Below are 19,799 nucleotides of genomic sequence, written 5' to 3'. Positions count from 1 at the left end.
CTCTACCTATCAAAGAAAAAAAAGAATAATATGAAAACTCTAGGAGAGGGGGCTGGCGTTGTGGCACAGCGGGTTAAAGCCCTGGCCTGAAGCGCCGGCATCCCATATGGGTGCCGGTTCTAGTCCTGGTTGCTGTGCTAAAGCCTGGGAAAGCAGTAGAAGATGGCCCAAGTCCTTGGGCCCCTGCACCCACATGGGAGACCTGGAAGAAGCTCCTGGCTCCTGGCTTCGGATTGGTGCAGCTCTGACCGTTGCGGCCAATTGGGGAGTGAATCAGCGGATGGAAGACCTCTCTCTCTGACTCTACCTCTCTCTATAACTCTCTTTCAAATAAATAAGATAGATCTTTAAAAAAGAAGGAAGGAAGGAAGGAAGGAAGGAAGGAAGAAAAAAGAAAGGAAGAAAGGAAGGAAGAAAGAAAGAAAACTCTAGGAGATATCAGCATACCTTCCCTTCTTACTTAATGAATTTTCAGTGGGTATTAACTCACTCCTGAATCCAAGTTTTGTTCCTTAGAAAAGTCTTACGATTTTCCTCTTTTGTTCTCACTAGATTATAGCCTCTTACCTTTTTATATCAAATTTTATTTTTTAATAGAAAGCTTTTATTTCATAAATATAAATTTCATAACTACAACTTTTGGATTGTATCAGTTCTTCCCCCACACCCGCCCTTCCACCCCTAAACCATCCCACCTCCTACTCTCTCTCCCATCCCATTCTTCATTAAGACTCATTTTTAACTATCTTTATATACAGAAGACCAACTCTGTACTAAGAAAAGATTTCAAGTTTGTACCCCAACACACACACAAAGTGCCATTTGAAGACTAGTTGTACCGTTAATTCACATAGTACAACACAGTAAGGACAGAGGTCTTACATGGAGAGCAAGTGCACAGTGACTCCTGTTGTTGATTTAACAATTGACACTCTTGTTTATGATGTCAGTGATCACCCAAAGGCTCTTGTCATGAGCTGCCAAGGCTATGGAAGCTTCTTGAGTTCAAAAACTCCAATCTTAATTAGACAAGACCATAATCAAAGTGGAAGTTCTCTCCCCCCTTCAGAGCAAGGTACCTCCTTCTTTGATGGTCCCTTCTTTCTACCGGGATCTCACTCACAGAGATCTTTCCTGTAGGTCATTTTTTTGCCACAGTGTCTTGGCTTTCCATGCCTGAAATGCTCTCATGGGCTTTTTAGCCAGATTGAATGCCTTCAGGGCTGATTCTGAGGCCAGAGTGCTATTTAGGGCATTTGTCATTCTATGAGTCTGCTGTGTGTCCTGCTTTACATGTTGGATCATTCTCTCATTTTTAATTATATCAATTATTGTTAGCAGACACTGGTCTTATTTATGTGATCCCTTTGACACTTAATCCTATCTTTATGATAAGTTATGAACTTAAACTGATCATATTAACTAGTACGATGGCATTGGTACCTGCCAACTTAATGGAATTTGGAGTCACATGGCAAGTTTTTTAGCTTTACCCTTAGGGGTAAGTCCAAAGGAATTTGTGTATCACATATTATTATATACAAGAGTAACAAGGCAGCCAAGTCTAAAGGATAAAGAAACAAAATATTATATAATTAATTAATATCTTACCTTCACACAAATGAAGGTGGATAACTGGAAAAGGAGATCCTTATGAAATGGTAAAATAAGGCAAAATAATACTCATTAATAAGACAATTATAACAACTTATCTGTAAATTGTTATGCTCATAAATATGCATATGCATATGTGCTGCAGAGTTACTGTACTCAAAACAAACTTGCAACTTCTGAATATGTTTCTAAGTAAGAATTGTCAATCAACTTGAAAGAGAAAGTCTCCTGCTATGAAATACAAAGTAATTACAGAAGTTCTTGTTTCCAGTAAAGGTGGGTCTCCACACAAAGGAAACTACTTGGCAGCAAAGTTGAGCAAATAAATACCCATGACAACATTTCCATTCTTGGGTTTTTACCCAAAAGAAATGCGTTCATATGTGTACCAAATGACATATAAGAATGCTCACTGAAGCATTATGTATAATAGTATCAAAGTGAACATGATCTAAATGGCCATCCACAGTGAAATGGGTTTTTATTTTAAATTGTGACATATTCACACAATAGAATACTATGGGCAACAGCACTGGAATCTCACCATCACAATATTGAAAAAATAAGCTTGATTTAAAAGTACATATACAGTATAAGTGTATGCACAGTGGTTAAGACATCACTCAGGATACCTGCCATCCATGTTGGAGCACCTGTGTTCAAGTCTCAGCTCTGTAACTGGTTTCAGCTTCCTACCAGTGTGTACCCCAGGGAGGCAGCAGGCAGTGGTTCAAGTTGTTGGGTCTCTGCGCCCCATGTGGGAGACCTCGATGAAGTTCCCATCTCCTGGTTTCAGCCTGTCCCAGCCTAGTTCTTGGGAGAATTTGGGGAATGAACCAGCAGATGGGAGATCTCCCTCTTCCACTGTGTGTGTGTGTGTGTGTGTCTATCTCTCTGCCTTTCAAAAAAATAATACAAAGAGTATGATAACAGTTACATAAGTGTACTTTAAGGGGTCAGTGCTGTGGTGCAGCAGATTAAGCCACAGTCTGCAGCCTTGGCATTCTATATGGGCACTGGTTCTGGTTCTGGCTGCTCCACTTCCAATCCAGCTCCCTACTAATGTGCCTGGGAAAGCAACAGAAGATGGCCCAAGTGCTTGTGTCCTAGACCCATGTGAGACCCAGAGTAAGCTCCTGGTTCCTGACTTTGACCTGGCCCAGTACTGGCTGCTGTGGCCATTTGGGGAGTGAACCAGAAAGTAGAAGATCTTTCTTTCTCTATCTCTTGATCTGTAACTCTGACTCATAAATTTTTTTTTTTTAAAAAAGTCAACTCTCTTGGAAAAAAGTATACTTTAATCAGTTTGAAAAAATGGAATTATGAGATTTTTATCTTGGTGTAACAAAAATTTGAAATCCATACATGCAAGAGACCTTCAAGGGGCAGTGTTGTGGTGCGGTGAGTTAAGCTGCTGACTGAAATGCTGGCATCCCACGTAGGCATCAGTTTAAGTCCTGGCTACTCCAATCCAGCTTCGTGCTAATAAGCTTGGAAACTAGCAGAAGATGACCCAAGTCTTTGGGCTCTTGCACCTACAGGAGAGACCTGAGTGGAGTTCCTGTCTCCTGGTTTGGCCTGGTCTAGCCCCTACCATTGTGGCTGTTTGGGGGAGTGAACCAATGGATGGAAGATCTCTCTCTCTCTCTCTCTCTCTCTCTCTCTAAGTATGCACTTCAAATAAATAAGTCATTAAAAAAAAAGAAGTCTTGGAAAAGTTTATGAAAAATGCATGTTATTGGAGCCAGCGCTGTGGCGCAGCGGGTTAACACCCTGGCCTGAAGCGCCAGCATCCCATATGGGCGCCGGTTTGAGACCCAGCTGCTCCAGTTCCTATCCAGCTCTCTGCTATGGCCTGGGATAGCAGTAGAGATGGCCCAAGTGCTTGGGCCCCTGCACCCATGTGGGAGACCTGGAAGAAGCTCCTGGCTCCTGGCTTCGGATCGGCTTAGCTCTGGCTGTTGCATCCATCTGGGGAGTGAACTAGCGGATGGAAGACCTCTCTCTCTCTCTCCCTCTCTCTCTCTCTCTCTCTCTCTGCCTCTCATCTCTCTATGTAACTCTGACTTAAAAATAAATAAATAAAAATAAATCTTTAAAAAAATGCATGTTATGAAAAAACTGTCCATGGATTTCAAATTATTTTTGCACCAAAATAAACATATCTCTTAATTCTGTTTTCCATGAGCTGTTTGAAATACCCTTGTATATACTTAAAAAACAGGCAAAACTAATTTTAATGTTAGCAATTAGGAGCATGGTTACTTACCTCTGGAGAGAAAGGCAGAGGTGATAACTGGAAGGAGTCTGAGGGGAATCTTAATATAGATGGGGATTATATGAGTGGGTTTGCTTGATCATAATATATTGAGCAATACACTTATGATACATGTAATTTCATGTATATATAGAGTACTATCACAAAAGAGTTATTTGAAAAAAATTATTTCAGACACATAAAAGTTAAGAGACAGGATCAGCATTATGGCACAGCAGTTTAAGCCACTGCTTGCAATGCTGCATCCCATATTGGAGTGCTGGTTTGTATCCTGGTTGCTCCTCTTCTGATCCAGCTTCTTGCTGGTACACCTGGGAAGGCAGCAGAAGATGGCCCAAGTGTATGGGCCCCTGCCACCCACGTGGGAGAACTGGATGGAGTTCCTGGCTTTTGGCTTTGGCCTGGCCCAGCCTTGATTGTTGTGGGCATGTTGTGGGCACTTGAAGAGTCAACCAAGGGATGCAAGATTCTCTCTCTCTCTCTCTCTCTCTCTCTCTTTCAAATAAATAAATAAATAAATTTTTCAAAAAAAAAAATCAGAAGAGGACATTACTAGCAAGTAGGTTGTCACTATGTGAAGCGGTTAGCAATGGTACTCAAAGTGAGGACCACAGACAAATGCCTGGCTGTGAGAATTTACTACCAGTCCAGACGAACCAAGTCCAGGGACTGGCATAAGCATTCAGGTAATTTTATAGCTCTTTGACAGAGTGCTGTCACATCTATTGAAGACAACAGAAGCATGTGGGGTTGTATTTTGTATGCCTTTCGGTTTTGCATTTCATTTTTTCTAGCAATTCATGTTACTGTATTTTTGACAAACATTAGTCTATGATGATTAAAAGAAGGAGGAGAACAGGTCTTTCATCACAGAGAGCTTAAGAAGCACCCAGCTAAAGGGTGTACTTCTGGAAGCATGATAAAAGATGCTCTTTAAAGGAATGGAGAGCAAAGAAAATGTAAATATTTGGATAAATAAAGCAATCACTGTACAAACAGTAATGATGTCTTGTGGGGCTTTTTAAAAGATTTAATTAGGAGAAACTACTGCAAAAATATATTAATTTGGTAGGTGTGAGGGATGGAGTTTGAGCATCATTTGTTTGTTTTTGTCCCTTCCATCACTCCAGGAGGCTGAAGGTAATGAACTTAAGGCTTTGAAATTTTAATTCTGTATGTCATAATTTCTTTCTTTTTTTTTTTTTTTATTTTTGACAGGCAGAGTGGACAGTGAGAGAGAGAGAGAGACAGAGAGAAAGGTCTTCCTTTGCCGTTGGTTCACCCTCTAATGGCCGCCGCGGTAGTGCGCTGCGGCCGGCGCACCGCGCTGTTCCGATGGCAGGAGCCAGGTGCTTCTCCTGGTCTCCCATGGGGTGCAGGACCCAAAGACTTGGGCCATCCTCCACTGCACTCCCTGGCCACAGCAGAGAGCTGGCCTGGAAGAGGGGCAACCGGGACAGGATCGGTGCCCCGACCGGGACTAGAACCCGGTGTGCCGGCGCCGCAAGGCGGAGGATTAGCCTGTTGAGCCACGGCGCCGGCCTGTATGTCATAATTTCTAAACTAATCACTACAATGAGAGACAGAAAGTAATTGTCAAATCAGCAGAGGACACAAAGATGATAATAAAAAAGTAATCGGACAAAAAGAAGATAAGAGGAGCTAGTGTTGTGGTGCAGTGGAATAAGTAGCTACTTGTGATGCTGACATCCTGTACTGCTTCCAGTCTACCTGGGAAGCCAGCAAATGATGGCCAAAGTTCTTGGGGACCCTGCCACTGATATGGGAGAACAAGGTGGAGTTCCTGGCTCCTGGCTTCAGCCTGGCCCTGATATGGCTGTTGCGGTCATTTGGGGAGTGAACCAGTGGATGGAAGATTCTCTCCCCCACCTCATCTGTGCCTTTCAAATAAATGAACCTTTAAAATAAAAGAAGATAAGGAAGGTGCTGGGCTAAGGTGCATGCACATATACCACAAGCATTACAGGACATAGGGGTAAAGTCAGGTTAATCAGAGAATCTTGAAGGCAGAGGCAGCAGGAATTACCACATAGGCCCCATTTCTCATCATCCCAGAGAGAGACTTACTTGACGAGCTAGACTCCAGTAGGACTCCTTCCTGTGCAATTGTAAATGTATATGAGGGAGCTGGTAGAGAGCAGGGGATACAAATTAGAATCTATAACTTAATTAGGAATCTAATGGTCAAGAAAATAATCCAAAATGCTCCCCACCCCATCAACCTCCCTTGGTAGTATTTGCTAGAGCTAATGTCCTTCTACTGAACATCTTCCAAATGAACATCTTGTTAAGCTATAGAGAGTAAAGGTGGAAATCAGGGCCCTATCTGTTAAAAGAAGAGAAAAAAGAAGCCCAGAACAGGAAAATAGGAGCCATCAAATAGAATAATAGACTTTTTAAAAACTCTGTTTTGTCAGTTGTTATACTAAATATAAATGAACAAAATCCTTTATTAAAAGACACAATTTGTCAGAGTTCACTTCCAAAAAACTATATGAAAGTACAGTCAGCCTTCAATTCTGGGGGTTCTGCAGCCACAGATTCAACCAACTGCGTATCAGAACATTAGGGGGAAATTCCAGAACTTCTCCAAAAGTGAAACTTGAATTTGCTGTATCAAATTCTACGCTGGATCCATGCAAAAGAAATAATATATCAGAATTGGATTAGGTATTAAAAAATAATCTAGAGATTATTTGAACTATGTGGGAGGATGTGAGTAGATTGTATGCAAATTCTAGGATATTTTATCTAAGGATCTTGAGCATTCATGGATTTTGGTATCAATCAATGTATGTGTGGCAGGGACACTGAAACCAATCCTCTGTGGATACCAAAGGACATCTGTATAAAAGTGTAATGTATGCATATATCTCTCTGTTTGTATAGGTGTCCATATCAACTTTCTTTTAAAAGCTCCATGAACATCCTCTCTTGTCCTTTTACTTTAAACTTTTCTTGTCTAATCCCTCAGTATCCAAGAGGGATTGGTTTCAAGTTGTCCACTGGTACTCAAATTCACATATGCTCAAGTCCCTTAGTATTTCATACAACCCGTGTACATCATTCGATATACTTTAAGTATACTTAATCTCTAGATTAATTACAGGGAAAAAAGTCTGTTCAAGTCCAGTATAGAGACAACTCTTTCTTTTTTCTCACATATTTTCAGTCTGTAGTTGGTTGAACCCACAGATGTGGCACCCACAGATAGAGAATGCACTGTATATACATATTCATTTGTTTTTGTGTCTGTATATGTTTCTATAAGGCTCTATGTCTCTTTTTCTCTTTACAAACACACACTCACACGCAGCTTTTTTTTCTAAAGATGTATTTTATTTATGTGAAAGAGTTACAGAGAGAAAGAGAGAGAGAAAGAGAGAGATTTTCCATCTGCTAGTTCACTTCCCAAATGGCCACAATGGCCGAGTCTGGGCCAGGCCAAAGCAAGAAGCCAGGAGCCTCTTCTGGGTTTCCCACATGGGTGCAAGGGCCCAAACACTTGGGCCATCCTCCACTACTTTTCCAGGCCATTAATAGGGAGCTGGGTCAGAAGTGGAGCAGCCAGGGATGCCAGTGCTGCAAGTGGGCCCAACCTACTATGCTACAGCACTGGCCCCTGAGAGGGTATTGATTGACAAATGGGTTACATCAAATTGAGAAGCTTCTGCATGCAAAAGAAGCACTCAGCAAAGTGAAGAGGAAACCAACAGAACAGGAGAAATTATTTGCAAACTATGCAACTAATAAGGGATTAATAACCAGAATCTATAAAGAGCTCAAGAAACTCAACAACAACAAAACAAACAACCCAGTCAAGAAATGGGCAAAGGACTTAAACAGACATTTGTCAAAAGAGGAAATCCAAATGACCTACAGACACATGAAAAATGCTCAGGATGACTAGCCATCAGGGAAATGCAAATCAAAACCACAATGAGGTTTCACCTCACCCCTGTTAGAGTGTCTTTCATACAGAGATCAACAAACAACAAATGCTGGCAGGGATGTGGGGGAAAATGTACCCTAATACACTGTTGGTGAGCATGTAAACTGGTAGACAGTGTGGAGATACCTCAGATATCTGAATATAGACCTAACATATGACCTGGCCATCCCACTCCTGGGAATTTACCCAAGGAAAATGAAATCAGCATATGAAAGAGTTGTGTATACCTCCATGTTTATCACAGCTCAAGTTACAATAGCTAAATATATAATCAACACAAATGTCTGTTAATTGAAGGCTGGATAAAGAAATTATGGGATATGTACACCGTGGAATACTACACAGAGGAAAAAAATGAAATCCTGTTGTTTGATTACTCTTGAGGGAAGAGCAGTTTTCAGGGAGGAGAACACATTGGATTCCAAGATACTGCTTAGATTCTGTTTGCTGGACCCAGATGGTGGTTACATAGGTGTTTGCTTAAAAACTATTGGTCACTTGACATATATGTATATTTTATGTACTTTTGCACAATATTCTATTTTGCAATTTAAAAAATAAACTAAAATGTCCACATTGAACCAAATAATTATGTGTTTTTCTTATCATACATGTTAGTCCTGTCTTCTCTCTCTCTCTCATTCTCTCGTTTTCTCATGCAAATATAATACCTTGCACATTCCAACTCAGTAAAGCTTTCTTTCCACTTATTTGTTTATTTATTTATTTTTCTTTCACGGGAGAGCGTGAACGCAGTCCCCCACTACCACAAATTATGCAGTCGAGTTTCCCACATTTGGGGAAATCGCAGAGGTCAGCACATCCAGAGTGCAATGGATGAGCCTCGCCCTGGGAAAACCACCTTCTTGATCATGGTATCTCCCCTGCCAGGTAAGTATCCTTTTATTTATTTTTAAAGATTTATTTATTTATTTTAGAATCAGAGTTTCACAGAGAGGGAAGGAGAGGCAGAAAGAGAGAGGTCTCCCATCTGCTGGTATACTCCCCAGATGGCCACAACAGCTGGAGCGTGCCGATCTGAAGCCAGGAACCAGGAGCTTCCTCCAGGTCTTCCCACGCGGGTGCAGGGGCCCAAGGACTTGGCCATCTTCTACTGCTTTTCCAGGACATAGCAGAGAGCTGGATCAGAAGTGGAGCAGCTGAGACTTGAATGAGCACCCATATGGGATGCCAGCACTGCAGACAGTGGCTTTACCCACTACACCACAGTGCCACCCTCAATAAAGCTTTCTTTTCTAAAGGATTGGTTCATGTAATTATGGAGGGTGAGACATCTTATGATTTATTTTTCATCTGCAAACTGAACACCCAGGAAGGAAGAGGTATAGTTTGAAGTTCTGAGAGATGATAGCCCATGGCGTGTGTGTTCCAGTCCTCGGGTAAAGGCCTGAGAAACAGCAACACAAAGGGTTATTCTACATCAGGCAATCAGGCAGAGAATGAGAAAATCCTCCATTCCTTCACCTTTTTTATTTTATTCAGACCTTCAACATACAGGGTGATACTCACTTTGGGGAGAATCAATTGCTTTACTCTGTCTACCGATTGCCATGTTAATCTCTTCCAGAAACTCCCTCACTGGCACTCTCAAAAATAATGTATAACCAGCTATAAGGGCATACTGTAATTGAGTCAAGCTGACATACAAAATTAACTACCATGGCAGTTGAGCTCATTTTGCTCCCCTTAGAATTAGAACTTTGATTGTCCTCAAAAGGAAGCGTATATTCCATATAGCTATTTGTCTAAGGCAGTCTTTTTAAATCAGATTTTATGAAGACAACAAAAGACTCTGTTAACTTAAGCAGATGTTAGAGTTTTAATGTTAAATCTCAATTTTGCTTCACTAAGGAGTTGGTGGAAAGCCTTAACCCAGTAGAGCTAAAATAAAGCCCTTTCATAGACTCCAGTCCGAGTCATTTTCCTCTCTTGGTCAAGGTTCTGCGGATGCTCTTCTAACATCCCTCACCCTGACCGATCCACACCTGTATTTGAGGGGAATGCCCCTGATTTCTGTAACTGCTGACAGACACCTATTTTAAAAACCTTTTTGGAAGGAAAAGAGTTTCTAACTAGAAGTGTAGGCAAAGAAAATGTTTTTCTATTGGATGCAAGTGTGGTCATTATGACACCTTGGCCCATCGTTAGCTGTCCCCTCCAACCTTTCCACTTTCACTGTCCTGTCGGCTCTACCGCAGCACACTGGACTGACAAGTTGAGCTTTGTTTTTACATGCATTAGTCAGGTATTAGGAATCACTTGAATGGAGGAAGACCTCAGGTTAGTCATGAAGAAAACAGAGAGAAAAATGTGAGTTATTTAGAAAGAAGTTTTGAATTAGACTACATTATATTATTGGGATATGTCCTTTAAGTCTGAATTAAAGGAAGGGACTCTGTTTTGTGTCAAATCGTGCTTTTTTTTCTCTTCAAGGTCAGGACATTAATTATGTGATTGTAAATGGATTTTAAAAATACTGTGCAAGGCCGGCACCATGGCTCAATAGGCTAATCCTCTGCCTGCGGTGCCGGCACACCGGGTTCTAGCCCTGGTTGGGGAGCCAGATTTTGTCCCGGTTGCCCCTCTTTCAGGCCAGCTCTCTGCTGTGGCCTGGGAGTGCAGTGGGCCCTGCACCCACATGGGAGACCAGGAGAAGCACCTGGCTCCTGGCTTCGGATCAGCGCGGTGCGCTGGCCGCAGTGTGCTTGCCGCAGCGGCCATTGGGGGGTGAACCAACGGAAAAGGAAGACCTTTCTCTCTGTCTCTCTCTCTCACTGTCCACTCTGCCTGTCAAAGAAAAAAAAATTACTGTGCAAAAGAGGATATTTCTGAAAAAGTCCATGAAATACACATATATGCCAATTGACCAGTAATTTGTAAGTATCTATGGTCTGGGTCCAGCAAACAGAATCTAAGGACACCAGAGGCTTCTGGTGAACATTGAAACACAGAAAGATCAAGTCAGAGACAGAAGTTCTGGTCCCAGTTTTAAATCTGATCTTCTGGGAAAGAGCTGCCCGTGGGTGGGGTGGCAGCCCTGTGAGCAGGGATTGGGCAGTGAGGCGTGGAGGCCTGCAGACATGCCCTGACAATTCTGGAAATAATTCTGGAGTTCACAGTGGAATAAAGTACTTAATGGGAAACACATTTGCCTCCCGTTGTTTCTCACGGCATGGGGACATCAGTTTAAGAATAATTAGCGATAGAATAATTATTATTTAATTTATAATGATGTTTTTCTCACAGGGATTTGAGTTGATGGATAACTTGTATGTTTAAAATCTCATCTCTCCTTCTTTCTGAAGTTATGACATTATGATTTGAAAATACATTGATTGAATCCGGGGCAGTCCTCCGACACAACCAGAGTCAAACGCTGAGTAGATGAGTTGACAAATGAGGACACTGTTACCAGTTTAATCCCCATATGGGCCAATTAGTTTCACATAGAGAAGAACTCTGTTCCAAAGCCACAGATTGCACCATTAACCCCAGTCAGCCGTCTCCAAATTGAGTATCATTGATCACGAGAGGCCCAGGTATGAGTGTCAATAGCTCTGCACAAACTCATCATCACCTTTGAGAGCACAGCCATCCTGCTACCTTAGTCACCCTTCCTCTCAGACGTGCCAGGGAATATTACAGTAGGATGGAGAAGGTGAACGCTTCTGTGTCTCCCGCTTCCTGCACCCCATCCTCTGAACTAAAAAAGGTGAAAAATTACAATTGCATAACTTCCATTTATGTATGAAAGCTGCATGGTTTAGAGGGAACTGATAATGGCATTTTTGATGAGCAAGGACTGGTAAGCAACAAATGTTGTCTGAATTCATTTTGTCAGTACTTAATGGTACCTTGGAAATTCTCACATTGAGCCAAACAAATGCTGAACACAGTCATGCTCCATGTAGCAATGTTTTGGCCAGTGGTGGACAGCAAATATGGCTGTGTTCTGATAAGATGACATCATCTGGCGACATCATAGCTGGCTTTGTTGGTGTAAGTACACTTTATGATGCTCAAACAAGGATAAAATCATGGAACCACATATCGATCAGAACATGTCCCCATCCTACAGTGATGCACAGTTGTATATGTTTTTTAATTCTTGGAATCTTCTTACTTCTGATTAGTTTACAGAGTAGCAAAAATTAATGCCAGAAGTAGAATCATATTAAATGTGAAATCTGTGAAAGGTGGCAACATAAAGCCCTGGAGTGGTGCAGAATGTAGATTTTTCTGAATCTTGTTTATCCTGTAAACAACTCAAATCTTATTTAACTTCTTGCTATGGAAAAATTTCATAGCTATCCTGAATTTAGGACTAAGCCTGAAAAATTATCTCCAAGGGTAATCTGGGGTAAAATGAGGTCAAATTAAAATAATTTAAAAATAGGCATTCATAAAAATAGTGTCATCTTTACCATCCCTTCTGCAAACCTATAATAGATGTTTTGATATGTGGATTCATTTAGCATACTTATCTTTTGGTAATAAAATGTAATTAAGTTAATGGTAAAACTGATTTTAGCAAAAAAAAAAAAAAAAAAAGCTGATACAGTTCTTCTTTGTAACAGAGCCAATACCCTTGTTTCTTCATGAATCCTTTGAATTAAGCCCAAAATTTGGAGAATAAAGGAACAATGACAAAACTAATGACTGGGTGTCCGGGTAGAGTCCACCCCTGATTCACTGCTCAGGCAGGAGTGGCTTTGCCTATGGGACTAGAGTTGATGGACATTTTCTAAATGTTGGAACTATTACATTCTTTATCTTATACTTGACATCATGCTTATTTTTCATATTCCTTGTTTCTTTTTGTCATTTTTCACCCAAACACTAAATCGTGCTCCTTTCCTTTCCAAAACTGCTACATGGTAAAGCACAATCACTGCCCCCTCTGCCCCTGTGAATATGGAACCCAGTTGTGGAACCCAGCGTCGCGGTGTAGCGGGTTAAACTGCCTCCTGCAGCACCGGCACCCCATGTGGGTGCTGATTCGAGTCCTGGATGCTCCACTTCCAATCCATCTATCTGCTAACAGCCTAGGAAAAGCAGCAGAGGACAGTCCAAGTGCTTAAGCCTCTCCACCCACTCAAAAGAAACTCCTGGCTCCTGGTTTTGGCTTGGCCTAGTGTTGGCTGTTGTGGTCATTTGGGGAGAAAATGGAAGACCTCTCTATGTATGTATCTCACTCTGTCTCTATGTAACTCTGCCTTTCCAATAAATTTAAAAAAAAAAAAAAAAGATGGGCACTGGAAGCTAAATCAGCTCTAGATTAGTAAAAGCTGCTTTGGAGATATGTGCATAAGGCCTGTAGACAAGTGAGCTTGTTGATCCTTGCCATAGAATCAGAAAATCACATCACTCCCACAGGGCTGTCTTCTTTGAGTATGGGAGAAGCAATTGGCCCAACTTGTCCTCCACAAGGAGGGACTGCAGAATGGGCTAAGGACCCAGTTACTCCTCTATCAGGTAAATCTCTGGAAGAGGGAGTAGGGAGGGGAGAGGCCAGAAGTGGTACTTTAATCCACATGGATGTAAGAGGGCAGGAAGGGGGATGCGCTACGCCACTCCTGACCAGCTTCTTGCTAAAACATATCCTGGGAGGCAGTAGGTGACAGCTCAAGGGCTTGGGTCCTTGCTATCCACATGGGAGGCCTAGATGAAAACAAGAATTGAGTTGGGCTACCACAGAATAAAAATCAGACCCCTTTTTGTGTTTTACAGCAAGAAACCTGGAAGAGCAAAGTGATCTAGTGGGAAGACCAGCCCCGGTGGTGTGAGGCAGATCCTGGTGTAAGTCCTCATGAGTTTCTAGTCTGTGGAAAATTTCTTAACTTCTTTGAACCTCTTTCATCATCTGTAATCCGGGAGTGCTAATTTCTATTTTATGAAGTTGCAATGAGGATGAAATATCATATCATAGAATAGATTCAGTGGGCTTGAATTTAATTTCCCAACTCAAGAGTGCTGGAAATGTAGCTGTAGTTCTGGAACTCAACTTCATTTTTATTTTGAACCTCCAGTTCGCAGGGTGGTTGAAACACCCTTTCTGCTTGAGGTTGTGATGAAGTTTGGGAGAGAAATGGTCGGGTGAATGGCTTATAGCGTGGCAATTCATCTGACTAGAGCGAGCTACTGGTCCTGGTTATCCTTGAACACTGGCACTCTCGTTCCAATTTTAGTATATGTGCTGCCAAAGTAAGCACAAACACTGGCACTCTGTGAGATGTCAGTCATCTCAGTGGCCCTCGGTTTTTGGTTCTTGAAAGTCACACTGCTGAGCTGTCCCTCAGTCTCTTCATTTCCATTTGCTGCTCTGCAGGAATTGCAATGCTAAGCCTGTGCCACGGTAGAGCATGGGAATCTCATGAGCCTGCCTAAAGCCCTGAGTAAACTCAGAAATTCTGGTCACAAAGGAATCACTGGGTTGCTTCCCAGGGCACACTGGGCTCCAGGAGACTAGGTGGAGCCTGCATACTTTCATTAACTATGAGGACAAGTCTGTATCTTGTCCTACACTGCAGCCAGGCTCTCACAAGGAAAGGAAACACAGTGTCCTTCTTTTGGAATTCTGGAGCCTGTCATGTTGTTGGCCCGTTTTTCTCACTCCTGCTGGCCACACGGGCAGGGCATGGAACTGAATCTTCCCCTGAAACCCCTCCTGTTTACTCCTGCAGTCTCTTCATCCTACTAGCCTGAGGATCCTTTCTGATGTTGCAGTGTACATTGTACATGAAACCTTGTTCTTACAAAACTACTTGCTCTCCCTAACGTGCAGGTTGGAGCCCTAACGTAAATTTCTATTCCCCGCTGCAGGCTGGGCTTTTGAAACCAAAAGGCTAGGAAAGGGCCCCTTTTTTCCACCTCTCTGCAGTCATCCCTTCCTGGAGGATCTTCTAGTTCACTGAATGGCTGAGAAGGGCTACGGGAAATCAGAAACCAGAGAACAACGGCGACTACTTAAAAATACAGTGTATTTTTAATACAATGTATGATGCAGTTATGTTCTCATAAACTTGTTGTTAAGTTGAGAATACCCTAAGTTGAAAATGCATTTAATACATCCAACCTACCAAACATTATAGCTTAGTGACAGGGGACCCTGTAGAGCATCACTTGTTTCACCTGATGATCACGTGGCTGACTGGGAGCTGTGTTCACTGCCACTACTCAGCATTGTGGGACAGGATCGTACCACATCTTGCTAGCCTGGGCAGAGATCCAAGTTCAAAACTGCAAGCAGGGCTTCTGCTGAATGCATGCTGCTTTTGTATCATCCCAAGTTAACGGGAAGTTGAACCACTGAAGGTCACTGACCCTCTGTAGTGTCCTGCTTCATTTCTGGTACCAGTCCAGAGCTTGGCTCCTAGAAAGTTCTGATAAATATGAGTTCTTCCTGCCATCTCTCCACTATCCCCTCTTCTTCAATTTGCCATTTTCTCTTTAACTCAGTTCAGTGAAGCTTCTAACTCCATTAAACCATGAAACCACTGCAGCCACGGGAACAAATTGTAAAATTCAGTAAGCATTTATCAGATTTTATCTTTTATTTGACTTCTGCGTACGATGCACACTGCTCAATATTGCCCCCCCCCCCTTTTGAGATTCTCCTCTAGCTTGGCTTTCATAACTCCTGTTCTCTTCTTACTCATTTGACTATTTTTACCACCTCTTTCTGCTCTCTGAAGTGAGTGCTTTCTCAGGCTCACTCCTTTTTTTTTTTTTTTTAAAGAAAGATTTATTTATTTATTTGAAAGGCAGGGTGATACAGAGAGAGACAGATAGATCTTTCATCTGCTGGTTTGCTCCCCAAATGGTTGCAACAGCCAGTGCTGGGCCAAGCTGAAGCCAGGACTGTAGAACTCATCTGGGTCTCCCAAGTGAGTGGCAGGAGCTAAAGCATTTGGGTCATCTAACGCTGCTTTACCAAGTACATTAGCAGGAAGCTGGATGGAAACCAGAGTAACCCGGCCTCAAATGGGCACTGTGTTTGGGATGCCAGCATTACAAGCGATGGCCTAACCTGCTGCACCACTGGCTGACACCCCAACTTCCCCCACCCGGGCTCCATATCACATTGCAGCTCCAAGCCATGGACACCATGCTCCAAAGCAGACCTGTTCTTCGAGCAAGTCTTGTTGTCAGGCCTCCAGATTTCCAGATCTCTGAATGCCTCTGACCCTAAATCAGTTAATGCTGGGGAGAGGGTTTAGTATGTAAAGAGTGAGCACTCAGTCATGTTAGCTACTGTGTGCAGTGCTGTAGGGAACTGGAAGTCTCACAGGTGTAGTTCCATTTTAACAAGTTAGCTCAGCTTCTTCATTGTAGCCAGAATGGCTCATTGTCTCTTGTCCCTTCATAATCTTGCCTCTTAACAACTCCCTTTTCCAAAATAAGCAATAACCACCACAGAGCACACTCACATACTCCATGCCTCCTCCCAGTGCTAGAAAGGGGGAATTCTGGGCTCTGTATTTCATTCTTCACCTTTCACCAGCCTTCTGCCCACCATCTGACCATGGCATCGTGCCTCATAAATTGAGCTGGAGAGTCTCTGTTTCTCTCTCTCTCTGCTGCTCTTGCATTCACATAGTCTTCTTTCCCCTCCCAATCATTCTTCAAGTCCAGCTCAAATGCCACTAAAACCTTCCTTGAGCTTATCTTCTACCTTGGAGTTCCTGTGTCACTCTCTTCCCTTTTTTGGTGTTCTTTTCCTTGCCTGGAATGTCCTCTCCTTCCCCCTCCCAGCCCCGCCCCTGCCCCGAAGGATCAACTTCTGACCTCTTTAACTCTCAGCTCAAATGTCATTAACTTCTCTTTAGGATGACCTGACTCATTTCCTCCCCTCCCACTGTTAATTGTTGCGTGTGGTGTGTTCTCTTATCCCTTCATTCATGTTTCTATTGCAGCACTTATTTGCATTACAGTTGCTTATTTATGTTGTTTTCTGATACACATGGGGCATCTTGCAAGTAGGCTCCATGTTGTACTCACACCTGTGTTTACACCCCTGTACTGCACGGACCTAAGATGAAGTTCACATTAAACTGTGTGCCCTGTGATCTATCAATCAGAGATTTAAAACATTTTGTCAGGGAAGACAATGGGTCTAGGTAAATATGCAGATAAGTTTTATGAAGCCCTGACTGGACATTTGAGAACAAATAGATTATGGCACTTCATCACTAAAGAGTAACACAAGTTGGAGATTGCTTTTTTCTTCACTCTTCACACACTCCCCCTAATGGATTACCTCAAAAGCTTCTGCCCATGAGTAAGAGTTCTGCACGTCCTGTAACTGGATGACTTTCTCAGAGATTTGGAAGAAATGGCTTATAAGGAAATAATTTTCCAAAATACGAGCGATGGAAAGAGACTGAAAGTAGGGAAGCGTGACATGTGTTTAGTAATTGTGATTCTCTGAACCTCGTAGGTGCAGTTCATAATGTGAGCAATTTGAATGGAGCCAGAAAAAGTTAAGGAGTTTAAATTAGACATCAAAATCCAGTCTTTCAATGAAGTTTTAGTATCTTGATTCAGAACAAAGGAAGACAGTCATGGGAATCATGTGAGCCTTGAATTGTTTATACAAATAAATTCATCGGATTTGTGATTCATGCCTCAACATATCCTTTGTTCAAGCAACCAGCTCTTGTACAAACTGTAATTCTATTCTTTAATGTTTGATTTTGCGGCATCTATATGATAGGATCCTCAGAATAAAACTTTATAGTGTTCAATGTTAAATTTTTAAGGGAAAAAAATTGAGGGAATTAAACAAGGACAAGAGTTCCTAAAAATACATAATACCACTAACGTAGGTAATAGTGTATATAAAGGCAATTTGTTGGCACATATTTCTCAAACAGAAATACAAACAAATGTAGAGAAAATATTATTTTAATTAATTTTGTGCCTTGAACACCTGTTAACCCAAATATATTTTATTTGATAATGGTTGATAATTGTTTTATGCATATGAACACTCACCTAAATAAGAAACAGAAAATATTTATGCCACAGCAAGAATATGCTTTTCAATAGGAATTTAAAATTGAAGTTTCAGGGAGTGAGTATTTAGCTTAATTAAGATGCCTGTATCCCACATCTGAGTGCCTGGATACCATTCCCAAATCTGATTCCTAAATACTCCAACTTCCCACCAGTCTAGACCCTGGGAGACAGCAATAATAACTAAAGTAACTGGCTTCCTGCCACCCAATGGGAGACCTGACTTGCTTTCTCTGCTTCTGGCTCTGGCCCCAACCCAAACTAACCGTTGTGGGGATTCTGGGAGTGAAACCAGAAGATGGGAATTCTGTCTGTCTGTTTCTGTCTCTTTGCTTCTCAAACAAATTTAAGAATAAACTTAAAAGTGAAATTTCAACTGAAATCCCAAGATTAAAGACTATGAAATTTAGGGTAGGTCATTATTATGGAAGAAAATTGTTTAAAAGCTAGTCTCTAACTCTCATGTTCTAATCCACCTTAAGAATATAAAAGAGTGCAGAAAATTATAGATAGATTTATGAAGGGATTGTAAGTGTGAGAATACTTTTAAAAGTTTGTGGAAAAATGAAATTAAAGGATAAGTTTATCTTGGTGCAAATTTTTTCTAAATCCACGCATAATTTTTTCATAATATACATTTTTATAGGCTTGCTGAAGACTCCCTCCTGTGCATGGATTTCAATTTGTTTTTGCACCAAAACAAACATAATTTTACTTCATTTACCATGATGTACCCATGTTAGGGAGGGCTGTGCTCTTTGCCCTCAATGGGGAGGAAGCGGAGCATGCTCTTCAGCCAGGCAGCTTCCCTGGACTTCCATGTGGAGAGTGGAATGTCCTGTGTATGGGGGTGAGAGGTTCTGAGGACTGGGGTCTGACTTCCACTCAGAAAATAGGGAAATAAGCTACCCAGCTGTCTCGATGACCAAACCAAGAGGGAGAGAACCATATGCCAAGCAAAGTGTGTTTGAATGTTTCTTGTGGTCCAAAGTCTCAGGGGAGAAAAAGAACTGGCCTGGAGCCATCTTGAGTTCTGCAGAGGAGACCTTCTGGTAGACGGTGAGAGGAGTCCAACAGAGAGACCCCCATAGGGCTGAGGAGACAGATGCTGAGGGGTAATCATGTGCAGCCTGAAGGAAAAGGTGCATTGCCCACGACATAGGAACTGGAGTTACAGAAGCCCAGAGGTAACTCTCCAGACAGTCCCTGGACAGGCAGCCATAAGCACATGTCAGCAGTTTCATGCACATGCATGTGTGTAGCACTTGGTTCACTGCTGTTGTTACTGTCTTGAAATTCTTAATTCTTCTCCAACGAAGGGCTTGGCATTTTCATTTTGCATCCGGCTCTGCAAATCATGTAGCCAGTTCTGTGTGCTGAGAGAGTGCAAAGCTGATCGACAAAGGTACCAGCTGGGTAGGGGCTGTTTTGTGCTCAGCCCAGAGACTGATGGGAATGGAAGAGGAAGACAGGATGGAGAACTAGAGAAGCTGAGCCTGCCTGCTGTCCTCCTAAAGCTTTTAGCCTAAGAAGGCTTGAATCTTAAATCAAATTCAAAGTTTTGGTTAAAACCTAAATGCTGAATTGAGATACTGTTTGAAATATAAAGTTGCCATCATTCTGTCTAGTAACTAAAGATCAATAGAAAAATTCTAAATTGGATCTCTTCTTCCTGAAAAAAACAAATCAGTATTGCCTGATGAAATAGTATAGAATTAACAATAGAAAGAGTTCATAATAGATTAAGAAAAAAGGCAGGTATAGATTTCATGTTGTACAAAGTTCTTTCATTATTAGTAGAAACTGTTTTTAAATGGATGGTGAAACTTTCTGGGGTTTATTTTCATGGGGGACTGTATTTACATGAGACAACTGAGGAAGGAGTAGACGTAATTA

At 41.9% G+C, this 19,799-nt stretch overlaps 1 non-coding gene across 1 annotated transcript; it reads right to left on the bottom strand.

Moving 5' to 3' along the window:
- Positions 1 to 8,600: 8,600 nt before the first annotated feature.
- LOC133774059 (U1 spliceosomal RNA) lies at positions 8,601 to 8,764 on the bottom strand. Its single transcript, XR_009868036.1, has one exon. It is a non-coding gene; the product is annotated as a U1 spliceosomal RNA (small nuclear RNA).
- Between the last annotated feature and the right edge of the window lie 11,035 nt (positions 8,765 to 19,799).

Source organism: Lepus europaeus, chromosome 14 (assembly GCF_033115175.1).
Source record: "Lepus europaeus isolate LE1 chromosome 14, mLepTim1.pri, whole genome shotgun sequence".
In the NCBI taxonomy this organism is placed as follows: domain Eukaryota; kingdom Metazoa; phylum Chordata; class Mammalia; order Lagomorpha; family Leporidae; genus Lepus; species Lepus europaeus.
The sequence above is the reverse complement of the archived record's forward strand: the minus strand, read 5'-3'. Positions and strand labels throughout refer to the sequence as shown.